The sequence below is a fragment of the Leuresthes tenuis genome, unplaced genomic scaffold, assembly GCF_036924035.1.
Source record: "Leuresthes tenuis unplaced genomic scaffold, fLeuTen1.0.hap1 SCAF_12, whole genome shotgun sequence".
Classification (NCBI taxonomy): domain Eukaryota; kingdom Metazoa; phylum Chordata; class Actinopteri; order Atheriniformes; family Atherinopsidae; genus Leuresthes; species Leuresthes tenuis.
The window spans coordinates 12,964,782-12,979,875 of record NW_027325366.1 but is presented as its reverse complement, the minus strand read 5'-3'; positions in this window follow the sequence as shown (position 1 = coordinate 12,979,875).

Below are 15,094 nucleotides of genomic sequence, written 5' to 3'. Positions count from 1 at the left end.
TGACTTGTCACAAGAAACAAAGTGTGTTTGATAAGATCCGACCATTTTATTACGGGAGGATCAGTATGTATGGATTCTGATGTGACTGATAAACCCATTCGTATCTTAAGCATAATCTAATACGTGAGACAACGCCCTGGCACACAATCAAAAAAAAAAAGAGAGAGAGCGGTTTTGTGTCCCCACAGTCCATAATGTAGAAAAGAGAGAAAAAAGCCTTTCTGATTTGGTGTGTGTGCTCACAGTGCAGAGTGTAGAGAAAAGAGAGAAAAGAAAGCCGTTTTGGTGTCACGGGTGTTGTGACTTACACACACACATTTCTGAATTGAGAAAGGAAATTATTTTAGAGAAAGCACTAGAGTTTAGATCCCACATTTGTTGATAGGCATTCATTTAATTTTTCTTTTAATCAGTTTTAAAGTGAATACTAACTGAGAAATGAAAAAGGTGAAGAGTTTAGAAGCTTGGTTCAAGAGCAAAACTTGGTTTATGATCAGCTGAGTCTCTAAACAGAACAGCAAAGGGCTTCATCGAACATTTAAAAAAGATTCAGATTGTTAGGATATCCAGAATTTATAGGAATGGTGGTGATTACTCTTATTTTCTAGAATGGAAATAACTGCACCATGTCTGTTTTATGAATTTAAGGGGCTAAAAAGTTTTGTTCTCGTTTTTCTATGATTAACCGAATGTATGTGAGAGTCCAAACAGACAGAAGGGTTACGGCCGAGCGCTGGACCTTCCAAAAAAGATGAGACAGGCTGGACCCGTGCCATACTAGTTAAGACCTGCCTGTGGATAAAAGGTTCTTTAAACTCTCACACACACAAACTCACACACGTTCGCACACATACACCCATACACACACACATTCTTGAACTTGCTGCAAGATTAAACATTTGCATTAACTGACTCCAGCAACTCTGAGTCTCATTGAGAGACTTTTCTCAACAATTGGGTCCTCAAACCAGATCTCAACGTTTTTTCCGCTTTCCAGGGTCGGAGCTGAAACCGTGCACGGGGGAGTCCAGTACTCCTAATGAAAGACCCCCTGCTGAATTGCGGTAATTAGGGGCCAGTGTCCACTGAAAGGGGGAAACAGGGACGAGATCGTACTTTTGAATCAATGGCCAGAAGCCATTGGCAGTGCAGGCATCAACAATAATGGTGTTATTTCACCCATTAACACTTAAGGTACCTCATGCAGTGGCTGTGATATGGTTACTTAACAAAATATCTTTACCAGACATCTCTCCTACATAACAGTTCTTCTTTCACAGCCACACCTTGTTGTCGAGAGATGTGCTACACTTAATCCATCCACACTGCTACCTACCCCACAGATGGAAAGCCTCATGATTGCATGTCAGAAATAACCATCAGTGTTTTACCCAGGCCAGACTTAACTGATATACGTTATGAAAATGCAGAAATAACTATATTTATTCAACAGGTCAAGCAAAAAACCCTGATGGCACAAATGCTACAGGATTTGCAGTAGTAACAGAAACTGAAGTTTTCTTAAAACACCAACTACCAAAAAATTACTCTGTTCAAGCAGTCGAATTGGTAGCTTTAACTGAAGCTTGTAAATTAAATAACAAAAAGGTTGTTAACGTTTACACTGACAGTCAGTATGCCTTCTCAACTGTACATGTGTTAACACAGCATTGGAAAAACAGGTATGTTGACATCCACAGCTAAATGTATAAACTACAAATATTTTAGCATTATTAGATGTTATTCAATTGCCATCTACAATAGACTCGTATGAATGACCGGAAGGAAAACCATACTGCCAAAGAATTTGTTTAAATATGCTGCAGTATTGAGCCACGGACCATGTCATGTCTCAACAGGAGGGATGGAAGCAATAATGAACAAGGTTTTTACAGCATATGGTTTTACTAATTATTTAATTTTTTTTTTTAGAATAAATAAATGAATAAAGTTTTGTCTAGCAGGTCAAATATGTGCAAAATACATTCCACAGGGCAATCTAAGACCAAAACGAAGATAATTCCCTAAGCCAGTGTATCTTTTTCAACATATTTGTTTGGATTTCATTATTTCATTATTGTGTAGATTTCATTGAACTAAATTAATGTTAAGGGAAACGATTCTGCTCAGTGACAACAGAGGTTTTTACCAAATGGTCTGAAATATTTCCATGTGCACAAGCAGATGCACTCTCAGTAGCAAAATCACACGTAAAATAACTCATTTCTAGATTTGAAATTCCTGAAAAGATCTTCAGTGATAATTTGACACACTTTGTAAACTATGTCATCTCACTGATGGCAAAGAACTTAAAATAGATCTTAGAAACCACTGTGATATAGAAGGTTTCGCTAACACATTGGAATTGTTTTACTATTTGCATATGCATGTGCAGTGAAGAATTGCTTGCTGCTGATAAATGCAAAGAAGAACAGCTTACACATAGATGCTCACATATAGGCTGCTGAATGCAATGAAGACCTGCTTATCCAGTAAAGTTCAATGTCAATGTGTAATATTCAATTAGGATTTGCAAAACAGTGAAGTTAAACAATGAATGGGTCCATAGTCGGTATGAGAAGACTACAGGAATATTTACCTGGGTGTACGTTCAAACAGAGATGAGAAAATTGCGATAAATTATTGTTTGTTTGTTTGTTAGTATGTATATGAATGTTATGTGTATAAACTGTGTTGAGTTGTAGTTACTCAGTAGTGTCTCAGTGAAACAACCGACGGGGGAAGCCTTGCGGTGACAACAAAAGCAGTGTTTTACTGATCAGTCAAGTTGCTCCAGTGTACTCCATACAAACTGGTTGGCTACTGAAGGGATAGAAAATGGGGAATATTTGTTTTAAAGCAAACAAGGAATTAGATGGGAAAAATACATGTTTTAACGGGACCCAGACAATATTATATAGATGTCGCCACTGAAGTAAAGAACATTTACGTGGGATGGTGTGAGGGTCCTCGTTTGGCTGACGTTCGCCGATATGCTCGCCATGCTCAGAACCAAGTTGAGACGCGTAAGACAACCAAAACGGACAAGTGTGAAAAGGAGCTGCATTTGGCAACCATGACCATGTATTACGCAGTCGGTGTAAACAGAGGACGAGGCCGAAGTCGAAGACGTGGACGTGTGGGAGAGGAGCCACGCCAGAGCTATGATCCGAATATTTGTTTTTACTGTGGCCAGACTGGACACTGGAAGAAGGACTGTCCACAGCTAAAAAGTGATGAAATTGGGCAAAAGGCTGACTGAGGGTGGGAGGCAGGTTCTGGACGTCACGCGGCAGCGGAGCCTCCACTGATGGGTGATAGCACAAACACACTCACACATTTTTCCTGCTCTGTGTAGTGAAGAAACGCTTGCCGACTGTGATTCACGTAGTAAAGTTTTGCATGCTATTTCCGTCCTAGAGCAAAGATATTTCTTTCAGAATATAGGAACTTATGTTCATCAGTAGTGACGTCAGGGGAGTTTGATTGTCCTCAAAAGTTAAGTGGAAACCACGTTTACTGTATGTCTGCCTCAGGCCAGGTTGTGAAGGAGAAAATGACAATGCCCATTGCGTGTTGTCACTCCCGATGAGCTCTCCTTCAAACACTCATTTTTGTTATCAGAGTTGTGTCCCATTAACCTGATGGGCTGTGATCTCATGTGTAAATTAGGCATTATTTTAACTTCTACACCAGAGGGTGTTAAGGTTATGTTACAGCCTGACAAAGTTTTCACAGCAGTGCAGTTTGATTCATCGGCACTTACATATGCTTATGAGTGGAAACTTCCCAGCTCTCCTTTTTCACAACAACTAGTGGAAGAAGCAAAAGCGTTAGTTTCACCCCTTTCTGATTTCATGCAACCTACTGATTTGCACTGCACATCACACATTTCTTCGGGGCCTGACAATGACTATGAGAAGAAGTGAAAAAATATGTGCGCCTACTTTATTGGCTGTGTCGCTCACTCCAGAGCACTTCGATTTTTTTAATGTTTGTGGTACTCGCCCTCACATTTCCTTGGCCAAACGTACACACTGGCAGTGACAAGGTGTGGGAGAGTTTGTTGCTACATGTCAGAAAGAAATGGAGTGGACTGTTTCACCTGCTGATCCAAATTTGATGTTTTCTGAACGATTGTCAGCATACAAAAAAACATTTTTGAGTACAATGCATTGTCAAAGAACTGTGGACTTAATTCCTACCACAGAATCACATTTTGAAGCATGTTTTTTATCTGAAACAGATTTGTCTTCGATACCCATGTTGGCTGAAGTGCCCAATGATCTTTGGGCTAAGAACAAATATGATGTGGGGTTGATAAAAGGCTGTGAACCAGTAATTGTCACCCCTAAATCAGACTTTTGTCCATGTAAAAAACAATACCCTTTTAAGCCTGAAGCAATTAAAGGGATTAAACCTGTTTTTCAATCTTTTCAGAAAACAGGCGTTATTGTTCCTTTTGAAAATTCACCTGTGCTTACTCCATTGTTTCCTGTTAAAAAGATTAAAGATGCTGGCCAGCCAGATGAATGGCGTTTTGTACAGGACCTCCAAGCGGTGAATGCTGCAGTTCAGCCACATGCTCCTACTGTGCCCAACCCACACACTATTTTGTCTCAAATTACATCAGATGCACAGTTTTTCTCAGTGGTTGACTTGTCGCCAGTGCACCCTGATAGCCCATTTTGGTTTGCTTTTTAGTTTGAAGGGAGATCTTGGACTTTTACCCGGTTATGCCAGGGGTACTGTGAAAGTCCCACTATTTACAATGCTGCCCTCAAAGCTAGTCTGGATTAACTTCAATCAACCACAGGCTCTGCTCTTTTGCAGTATGTGGATGACATCATTTTATGTAGTCCATCTAAACAACAGTGTGTAAAAGACCAAATGACTCAAATAACTTTCTTGCTTTCAAAATTTTTCCTCTAGTGACGCTGACTTAGAGAGGGATGAAGATAATCATGTTTAATTGTTCATGTTTTGATTGTTTATCATTGGACCCTTTATTACTATGATGCCTGCATTTTAAACTCACGTTGTGTGCAAATGCAGGCTGATGTTTTACAGATAAAGTTATTATTTTCCTTGTTTCTTTTGGGTTGATTAATATAATGGTATTATTATAATCAAAAGGGAGGAATGTAATGGAAAATAATTCTTATATGCATTGTATTGAGTGTTACTGTGTATAACCTGCAAATGACCGAGCTGCAAGGTACCACCCTGCCCTGTTTTCTTAAATTCCTCTTTACAATGGTGGGCTTGTTATAATGAGATAGGTGCACTTTAGGGGGGACAGGGTTAGGCTGGTATTTACGAGTGTGTCTGGGTAACCTCAACTGATGGTTGGGGAGGAAAGTTAGAAGAACAATCAATTATACCCAAAAACAGATGACGTGATGAGCGGGCAATATAACTGTGTGTTTTTGCTTCAGTGGTCAGAGCAACTCTGTATTCTGTACTGTGTTGTTCTCTCTTGCAAGATATTATTATTAAAGTCTCTTATCTCCTCACAAGAAAATAACTGACTCCCCAAATGCAAGTGTCAGGACAAATGATCAAACTTCTCCAAGCTTCAGTCTGCAGAGAAGTACAAGACAGGGTTGCTCACTTTCTCCCTCACTTTTTGCTATTTTCATCAAACCTTTAGCAGCTGCTATCAGACAAGATAGAAATATTAAAGACATCCAACCCCAAAATATTGAGCATAAAATAAGTCTTTATGCTGATGATGTATTACTTTTCCTTCAGAACTCACAGACGTCTCTCACTCACACGATCACACTCATAAATAAATTCTCAGCACTTTCTGACTACTCTATCAATTGGTCTAAGACCACAGTTCTGCCCATTAACTGTAGGGTCCAGAATATACCTGCGATCACTTTACAGTCAGGAAATATTAGATATTTAGGCATAAACATTTCCTCCAGGCTCTCAGAGCTAACAAAGCTAATTTATGTGCAATTATTAAAGACAGTAGAGGACAATCTCTCTCGTTGGAAGTCCTTACCTATATCACTTATGGGGAGAGTTACAACCATTAAAATGATGATACTACCAAAAGTTAACTATTTGTTCTCAATGATCCCCATAAAACCAACCTGCTACTTGGTTTAAGTCACTAGATTCATGCATCTCCAAATTTCTGTGGAAAAACAAACCACCACGTATTAGTTTAAAAACCCTACAGAAGACCAAGGACAGGGTGGATTAGATTTACCTAATTTTCAGCACTATTCCTTAGCCAATAGGTTACAGTATATATCAAAATGGTTTAAACCTAGCCCAATAGATGAACCATGGATAAATATAGAACAAGCATTGTGTGATAATCTGGAAATCTCTGACCTGCCACTTATTAGTCAAAACGTAAAAAATCACAAATGTTTCAAAAGCATTAACATCAGCACCTCTCTGACAGCCTGGTGGGAATTTCTTAAAATAACAAAGTCTTCACTTGTCCCGTGTAAGCTTACACCCATCTGGAACAATCCTGACATCCTGCAAAACAAAAAAATGCTAAACTTTACTCTGTGGAAGATCAAAGGAATCAAACATCTGGAACATATAATCCAAAATGGACATTTTATTTCATTTGATGAGCTCATATCACAACATGAGATAGGCAGCAATAAATTCCTAGAATATCAACAACTTAAGTCTATAATAACAAAGAAATATATCCTCCACCAACCAGACTTACAACTCCCGATTAGGGTAGCAGAATTTCTAAGCATCTGCACCCCAAAACTACTATCAAAAATATATAAATTATTGTCTAAGATAGATGACACAATGTCTCTACCGTCCTCAAAATGGGAGGCAGATTTATCCATCAGTTCTAGTCATAGCTTCTGGCCACAAATATGTTTGAACACCTTCAGAATGACTCAAAATCCTAATTTACAGCTCATACAATACAAAATTCTTCATAGAACACACTATACAGGACAAAGGATGTTCAGGATGGGTCTAACACACTCAAACATCTGCTCACATTGCACAGATAACACACCTGATGATTATGCACACGCTTTGTGGTTTTGTGCGCCTGTCCAGAAGTTCTGGCTTGAAGTCTGTGCGGACCTATCAACATGGCTAAAGTGTAGCATTCCTGCATGCCCCACACTGTGCATACTGGGTGACTTAGACAACATCAACGTGGAATTTAGCTTAGCACACATGATCCTCACAGTGTTATGTATAGCAAAGAAAACTATTCTCATGAACTGGAAAGCGAAGAACAATCTGTGTATTAACCAGTTTAGAAATTTTCTTTTAGATTATATTAGCATGGAAACAATGTCTGCCTCCTCAAAACATCAATTGGCTGAATTTAATTCTCTCTGGTCCCCTCTGATTAGCTTGATCACATAGTGTTGGTGGTGGGTTGCTGTCCCGTCGCTCTGGGCGGTTGGGTGTGTGCTGGGGGGGGCTGTGTGGCTTCGGGCGTCTGGTGGTCTCTCGGGTCGTGGGGACCGGGTTGGTCATTGCTGGGGGGGACTGTGTGTCGGGCTTGGAGGGCAGTTTTGGGGGCTTGCGGGTGGGGCTGTCTTGTGGTGTGGGGCGGGGTCCCTTAGGGGCCTTGGGGTGGTGGCTGCTGGCTCTGTACCGGGTGACCGGGCCGCTCTGGCGTGGGTGGTGGAGCTGGGCCTGGACCTGGTGGCTTGCCGCTGCCTTGCGCCCGGGGCGGGGCCCTGCCTGTGCCTGGGGGGTCTGGGTTGCCCTGGACATGCCACAATATGCGTGGGTTGGTGCAGATCCTGGTGCCAGCCTTGTTGCTCTGGGAACTCCAAGGTGTCCGCAGGTGGTTGTTTTTTTTAGGGTGTTGGGGCGTGCGGTGAGGGGGAGGGGGTCTGTGTGGGGGTGTGCTTTTCCCCTGTTGGGGGGGGCCTGGGTGATGGTGGGTCTCGCTGCTGCGACTGGTGTGACCGGGTGATTTGTTTGTTTGTTTGTTTGATTTTTGTTGTTGTTTGTTTGTTTTTGTAGAGGTCCTCCGGGGTGGGGTTGGGTTGAGTGGGGTGGGGCGGGATGGGTTCCTTCTGGGGGTACAGTAGCTCCCGGAATATGGTGACTGCAGGCCCCGAGCCTGGTGGACATCAGGCCCTCCTGCCCTGTGTTGGGTCCCAGGTAGCGGGGATGCCTATTGCAGCCAGTCTCTGGCTGCCCTCTCCGGGGTGGGAGGGACCAGGAGGATGAATTAATTATTCTGCTAGTTTATATATTGTAAACATAAACAATAAACATTTATAAAACTTCCCTTGGCAAAGCAAATCTGTTTGGCATAAAGGTATTCAGACTACAATTCTGCTGCCATAATGCACAATTCCGGATTTTGATATAAAATGAATTCCTTCACTCAAACCAAGTTAAAACTGCTTTGTCCTTCATATTTTTGCATGTCTAAATAGGTTTCAGGCATAAAATTCTTCATATTACCCTGTATGTGAAAGAAGCATACTTGTGATGGAGCAATACACTCCTTTTGGGTAACCTAAACTGATGGTTGGGGAGGAAAGTTAGAAGAACAATCAACTATCAACCAAAGACAGATGACGTGATGAGCGGGCAATATAACTGTGTGTTTTTGCTTCAGTGGTCAGAGCAACTCTGTATTCTGTACTGTGTTGTTCTCTCTTTCAAGATATTATTATTAAAGCCTCTTATCTAATCAGAAAAGCATGGAGAAAATAACTGACTCTGTGCGTTACTAAATTTCCACCACAATTTTGGCGTCACGAACAGGATCCCTCGACTGGTGTCTCTGGACCGGATCGCAGTGCATGGCCAGCCTGGACTGAAGTAGCTGTTCCAGCCTCATACCTCCAAGGCCTTTTCTGAGAGAGAGGACTGGCAGGTCCTTTTCTTGAATACCAGCGCTGGGATCATTTTTGAAATATGATAGTCTGAGACGATAGGACTGCTTTTTAGTTTTTATTTGAATAAAAGAGTGTTTCCCGGTTGTGTCATCAGTGAGACAGAGATTTCATGGGTAAGTGAAACTTTTGAAGCAGTCCGAAGAAGTGTGAAGTACTCCGAAGAAGTGTGAGTACAGATTAAGGTCCTCATTGGAGACGTCCTTTGAGTGAAGGAATATATTTCCCCATTCCAAGTCTGAGAATGGGAAACAGTAGGTCTCAGACTTTTGACCCTACCGGGGGACCTAAGCATGATGAAATGAAAAAGACATATGGTCCAGAGGTTTTCCACCTGAAGGTTCTTTTAGTATGTTAGAAATAAGAAAATTAGAAGAAAAGTTTTGCAAATATGAGAAAGAGATGAAGCAAAAAAAAGAAAATTAAGTTTAAATAAGAAGTAAGAAAGGTATAGAATTTTGGAAAAAATAAAGTGTATTAAGAGAAAGAAAGGAAAATGTTAAACAAATGCCATGACGGAATGATGATAATAATTTAGTATTAGCTGTGCCGGATCCAGACCTGGACTCCTGCCCTGCAACAACAACAGCCAGCCCTGCCACAAGCCTCTGGCTCTCGGGAAGAAGGGACTTCTTCCATCCTCCCTCGGGAAGAAATTCCATCATTCTCACAACATCAGTTACATAGGTCTGATGATGAGGAAAAGGAAGACGTTTGGTTCTCCAGCGTACCTGCCCAAGAACTTTTAACGCAAGTGACAAAAATCCTTTACCCACAATCTGGACTTCAGAGATCTAAACGTGAGAAAAAACAAAACCAGATTCAAACCATGCCTATGGTTAAAGTTGCAGTTCCCACTGGACCATTACTGGTTTATCGACCCTGGACTGAGACTGACATCATGGAAGCATAACAATGCTTACCAGATCCAGAGATTTCTGGACCCCATTTTGCTGACGAGTTGCGAAATTTCTGCGCACATTCTGCCCGACTGGGGTTGAATTGCGTCGCACATTGGCAAAAAAGTTCAAACCGACCGACCTCTGCAAAATAGAGGCCAGTATGCTACAACTGGATTTGCGACCTACCAACAGTGAACGAGGACATAATGATAACGCTCAATATGAAGCAGCCATCCAAAGACTGTGTCAAGCCATCACCACTCAATTTCCAACCAAAATAAATATGTCCCACATTTACACCTGCAAACAGAAACCCGGTGAAGGGACTGATGATTTTGTACACCGCATCCTTGAGGAAGTCAGCAAGCACAGCGGTCATCAGAGACCAAGGGATTTGGGTAATGAATCAGGACCATGGGAGAGTATTGCATGCAATGCAATAATTAAAGGCCTCATGCCAGATGTCGCCACTGAAGTAAAGAACATTTACGTGGGATGGTGTGAGGGTCCTCGTTTGGCTGACGTTCGCCGATATGTTTGCCATGCTCATAACCAAGTTGAGACGCGTAAGACAACCAAAAGGGACAAGTGTGAAAAGGAGCTGCATTTGGCAGCCATGACCATGTATTACGCAGTTGGTGTAAAAAGAGGACGAGGCCGAAGTTGAAGACGTGGACGTGTGGGAGAGGAGGTCGAAATGTATGTGGTCCATCTAAACAACAGTGTGAAAAAGACAGTGAATCTGTTGAAACATCTTCCTTCTTATGGCCATAAAGCCAGCCTTTCTAAGTTACAGTTTGTACAGGACGAAGTCACCTTTTTGGGTCATGTGATTTCTAAGGATGGGCGCTCACTTTCTCCTAAACGTGTTGCTGCAGTTCAGATCATTCCTAAACCGGTTACTAAAAAACAGCTTATGTCATTCTTAGGTATAACATCTTACTGCAGGAACTTTATTCCTAACTACTCTTTTCTCGAAGCTCTCTTAGGTGCTCTTATCCATGGTAAAGGCAGCTGCAGTTCTGACATGCAGCTCCAGCCTTTAGTCAGCTTAAGCTGGCTCTTCAAACAGCACCAACACTTGGCATTCCAGATCCTCATAAACCTTTCATACAGGCAGTTGATGAGAAGCATGGTTGTATGACATCTGTTCTTATGCAGGAACATGGGGCAGGCAAAGGCCAGTGGCTCATTTCTCAGCAAAACTGGACTCTGTGGCTGCAGGCCTGCCTGGTTGTCTTCGTGCTGTTGCAGCTGCAGAGAAAGCTGTCCTGGCCTCCCAAGATATTGTGGGCTACGCTAATTTGACTGTTTTGGTTCCTCATGCTGTTGCCTTTATTCTTCTCGAGCAGAAAACTTCACATCTTTCAACTGCTCGTTGGCTCAGATACACCTCTGTGATATGCCAAATGTCACTGTTAAACGTTGTACTGTTCTGAATCCTGCTACTTTGCTTCCGACTCCTGAGGATGGGGAGCCTCATGACTGTGAAGCTGTTTTGGAACAAGTTTGTACACCCCGACCTGATCTTTTAGAGACTCCTCTTCCAAACTCTGACATGATTCTTTTTGTAGATGGATCAGCTTTGCGTGATCCAGCCACAGGTACTAACTGTGTTTGGTTTGCAGTATGTTCTTCACATGACACTTTGTTGTCTGGTTCTCTTCCTAAACATTTCTCTGCTCAAACTACTGAGCTTATTGCACTTACTGAAGCTTGTAAGTTGGCAGCTGGTAAGTCTGTCACTATTTACACAGATTCCAGATATGCTTTTGGTGTTGTTCATGACTTTGGTGCGCTGTGGAAACACAGGCATTTCCTTAAATCAGATGGTAAAACTATTCTGAACTCCAAGCAGGTTTCTGATCTTCTTGATGCGATCCTTTTGCCTACAGCAATCTCGGTCTGTAAGTGTGCGGCTCACACTAACTCAGACAATCCTGTTGCTTGTGGCAATGCCAGAGCTGATGCTGCAGCTAAGCAAGCAGCTAAATCTTTTCCTGTTTTTGCTTCCCTCTCTTTGCAGGCAGAAGACTCCCTCACAGATCTCCATGCTTTGCAAACTTTTGCCTCTGCAGATGAAATTTGGTCCTCTGGACGCATTTGGTCCTCTGTGGGTGCAACTTATATGGATGGTGTTTGGATGGGACCTGATGGTAAACCCTGTCTACCAAAACATTTTTTTCCTCATTTTTCAAAATTGACACATGGGTTGGACCATGTGTCAAAAGGGGGGATGCTGAATGCACTCACTGCTCAGTGGTTCACAAAAGGGTTCAGTTCATATGCGCAAAAATACTGTCAGTCATGTATGGTTTGTGCCACACATAATGTAGGAAAGGCATTACACACATCGCAAGTTGCACACCCTCCACCAGAGAAACCTTTTGAACATTTGATGATGGATTTTGTTGAACTCACACCAGCTGAAGGAAAGAAATATGCACTAGTAATAGTGGACGTGTTTAGTAAATGGGTTGAAGTTTTCCCTGCAAAACATGCAAACAGTAATGCAGTGACTAAAGCACTGCTAAACAGAAATCATTCCTAGATGGGGCATTCCAGAGAAGATCAGCAGTGATAATGGCACACATTTTGTAAACACTGCATTGACTGAGGTTGGTAAATTCCTGGGAATAACCTTGCGCACACATTGTGCTTATCATCCACAGAGTGGAGGTGCTGTGGAAAGAGAAAATGGTACATTAAAGTCCAAGTTAGCCAAATGTTGTGAAGAAACAGGTCTGCCATGGACAAAAACATTACCTATTGTGCTTACCTACATGAGAATGAGAATCAGAGCTCAAGTGAATCTCAGCCCATTTGAAATTTTATTTGGCAGACCTCCTAACCTGGGATTGGGACCTGTAACCAGACCCCTCCCTTCCACAACTGTTTGTGATGATGCTATGTTGTCTTACTGTCGAAACCTTTCCACTGTTCTATCTCAAGTTTCACAGACAGTAAAAGCAGCCCTTCCAGCCACAGAAAACACACCACTCCAACCAGATGACAGGTGGTGAAGGAACTTCGCAGGAAACATTGGAAGTCCAAACGTTGGCAAGGCCCGTTCCAGGTGCTACTGGTCACTCATACAGCTGTTAAAGTTGCAGAGAGAGCAACCTGGATTCATGCCAGTCACTGTAAGAAGGTACCAGAACCAGTAGATGACTTCCACCCTGACATACATCAGCCTAACCAACACGCCCGGAAGGACAAAGATAAGAGTCAGCAGTAAAAGCTGTACTCCACCGGTGTGTTAAGTGCTAGTAACCTCTGACACCGAAGATTGAAACATCCTTACTGAGACCTGTGATGAAGATGATCATACACATGCTGTGAACCATGGAAGAAACTGTTTGTTGTTTGTATTTTCTTATTTGTAACCAGCATGTGCACATTGTATCTTGATTTCACAGGAAGCAATAATACAGGGCTGCTGTATTTTTCCCTGTGTGAAAGGCCTCATTGTATGTATCTCACCAAATGATTCAAATGACTCAAAGAACTTTTTTGCTTTCAAAATTTTTCCTCTAGTGACGCTGACTTAGAGAGGGATGAAGATAATCATATTTAATTGTTCATGTTTTGATTGTTTATCATTGGACCCTTTATCACTATGATGCCTGCATTTTAAACTCACGTTGTGTGCAAATGCAGGCTGATGTTTTACAGATAAAGTTATTATTTTCCTTGTTTCTTTTGGGTTGATTAATATAATGGTATTATTATAATCAAAAGGGAGGAATGTAATGGAAAATAATTCTTATATGCATTGTATTGAGTGTTACTGTGTATAACCTGCAAAACACTGAGCTGCAAGGTACCACCCTGCCCTGTTTTCTTAAATTCCTCTTTACAATGGTGGGCTTGTTATTATGAGATAGCTACACTTTAGGGGGGACAGGGTTAGGCTGGTATTTACGAGTGTGTCTGGGTAACCTCAACTAATGGTTGGGGAGGAAAGTTAGAAGAACAATCAACTATACCCAAAAACAGATGACGTGATGAGTGGGCAATATAACTGTGTGTTTTTGCTTCAGAGGTCAGAGCAACTCTGTATTCTGTACTGTGTTGTTCTCTCTTGCAAGATATTATTATTAAAGCCTCTTATCTCCTCAAAAGAAAATAACTGACTCCCCAAGTGCAAGTGTCAGGACAAATGATCAAACTTCTCCAAGCTTCAGTCTGCAGAGAGGTACAAGACAGGGTTGCCCACTTTCGCCCTCACTTTTTGCTATTTTCATCTAACCTTTAGCAGCTGCTATCAGACAAGATAGAAATATTAAAGGCATCCAACCCCAAAATATTGAGCATAAAATAAGTCTTTATGCTGATGATGTATTACTTTTCCTTCAGAACTCACAGACGTCTCTCACTCACACGATCACACTCATAAATAAATTCTCAGCACTTTCTGACTACTCTATCAATTGGTCTAAGACCACAGTTCTGCCCATTAACTATAGGGACCAGAATATACCTGCGATCACTTTACAGTCAGGAAATATTAGATATTTAGGCATAAACATTTCCTCCAGGCTCTCAGGGCTAACAAAGCTAAATTATGTGCAATTATTAAAGACAGTAGAGGACGATCTCTCTCGTTTGAAGTCCTTACCTATATCACTTATGGGGAGAGTTACAACCATTAAAATGATGATACTACCAAAAGTTAACTATTTGTTCTCAATGATCCCCATAAAACCATCTGCTACTTGGTTTAAGTCACTAGGTTCATGCATCTCCAAATTTCTGTGGAAAAACAAACCACCACGTATTAGTTTAAAAACCCTACAGAAGACCAAGGACAGGGTGGATTAGATTTACCTAATTTTCAGCACTATTCCTTAGCCAATAGGTTACAGTATATATCAAAATGGTTTAAACCTAGCCCAATAGATGAACCATGGATAAATATAGAACAAGCATTGTGTGATAATCTGGAAATCTCTGACCTGCCACTTATTAGTCAAAACGTAAAAAATCACAAATGTTTCAAAAGCATTAACATCAGCACCTCTCTGACAGCCTGGTGGGAATTTCTTAAAATAACATAGTCTTCACTTGTCCCGTGTAAGCTTACACCCATCTGGAACAATCCTGACATCCTGCAAAACAAAAAAATGCTAAACTTTACTCTCTGGAAGATCAAAGGAATCAAACATCTGGAACATATAATCCAAAATGGACATTTTATTTTATTTGATGAGCTCATATCACAACATGAGATAGGCAGCAATAAATTCCTAGAATATCAACAACTTAAGTCTATAATAACAAAGAAATATATCCTCCACCAACCAGACT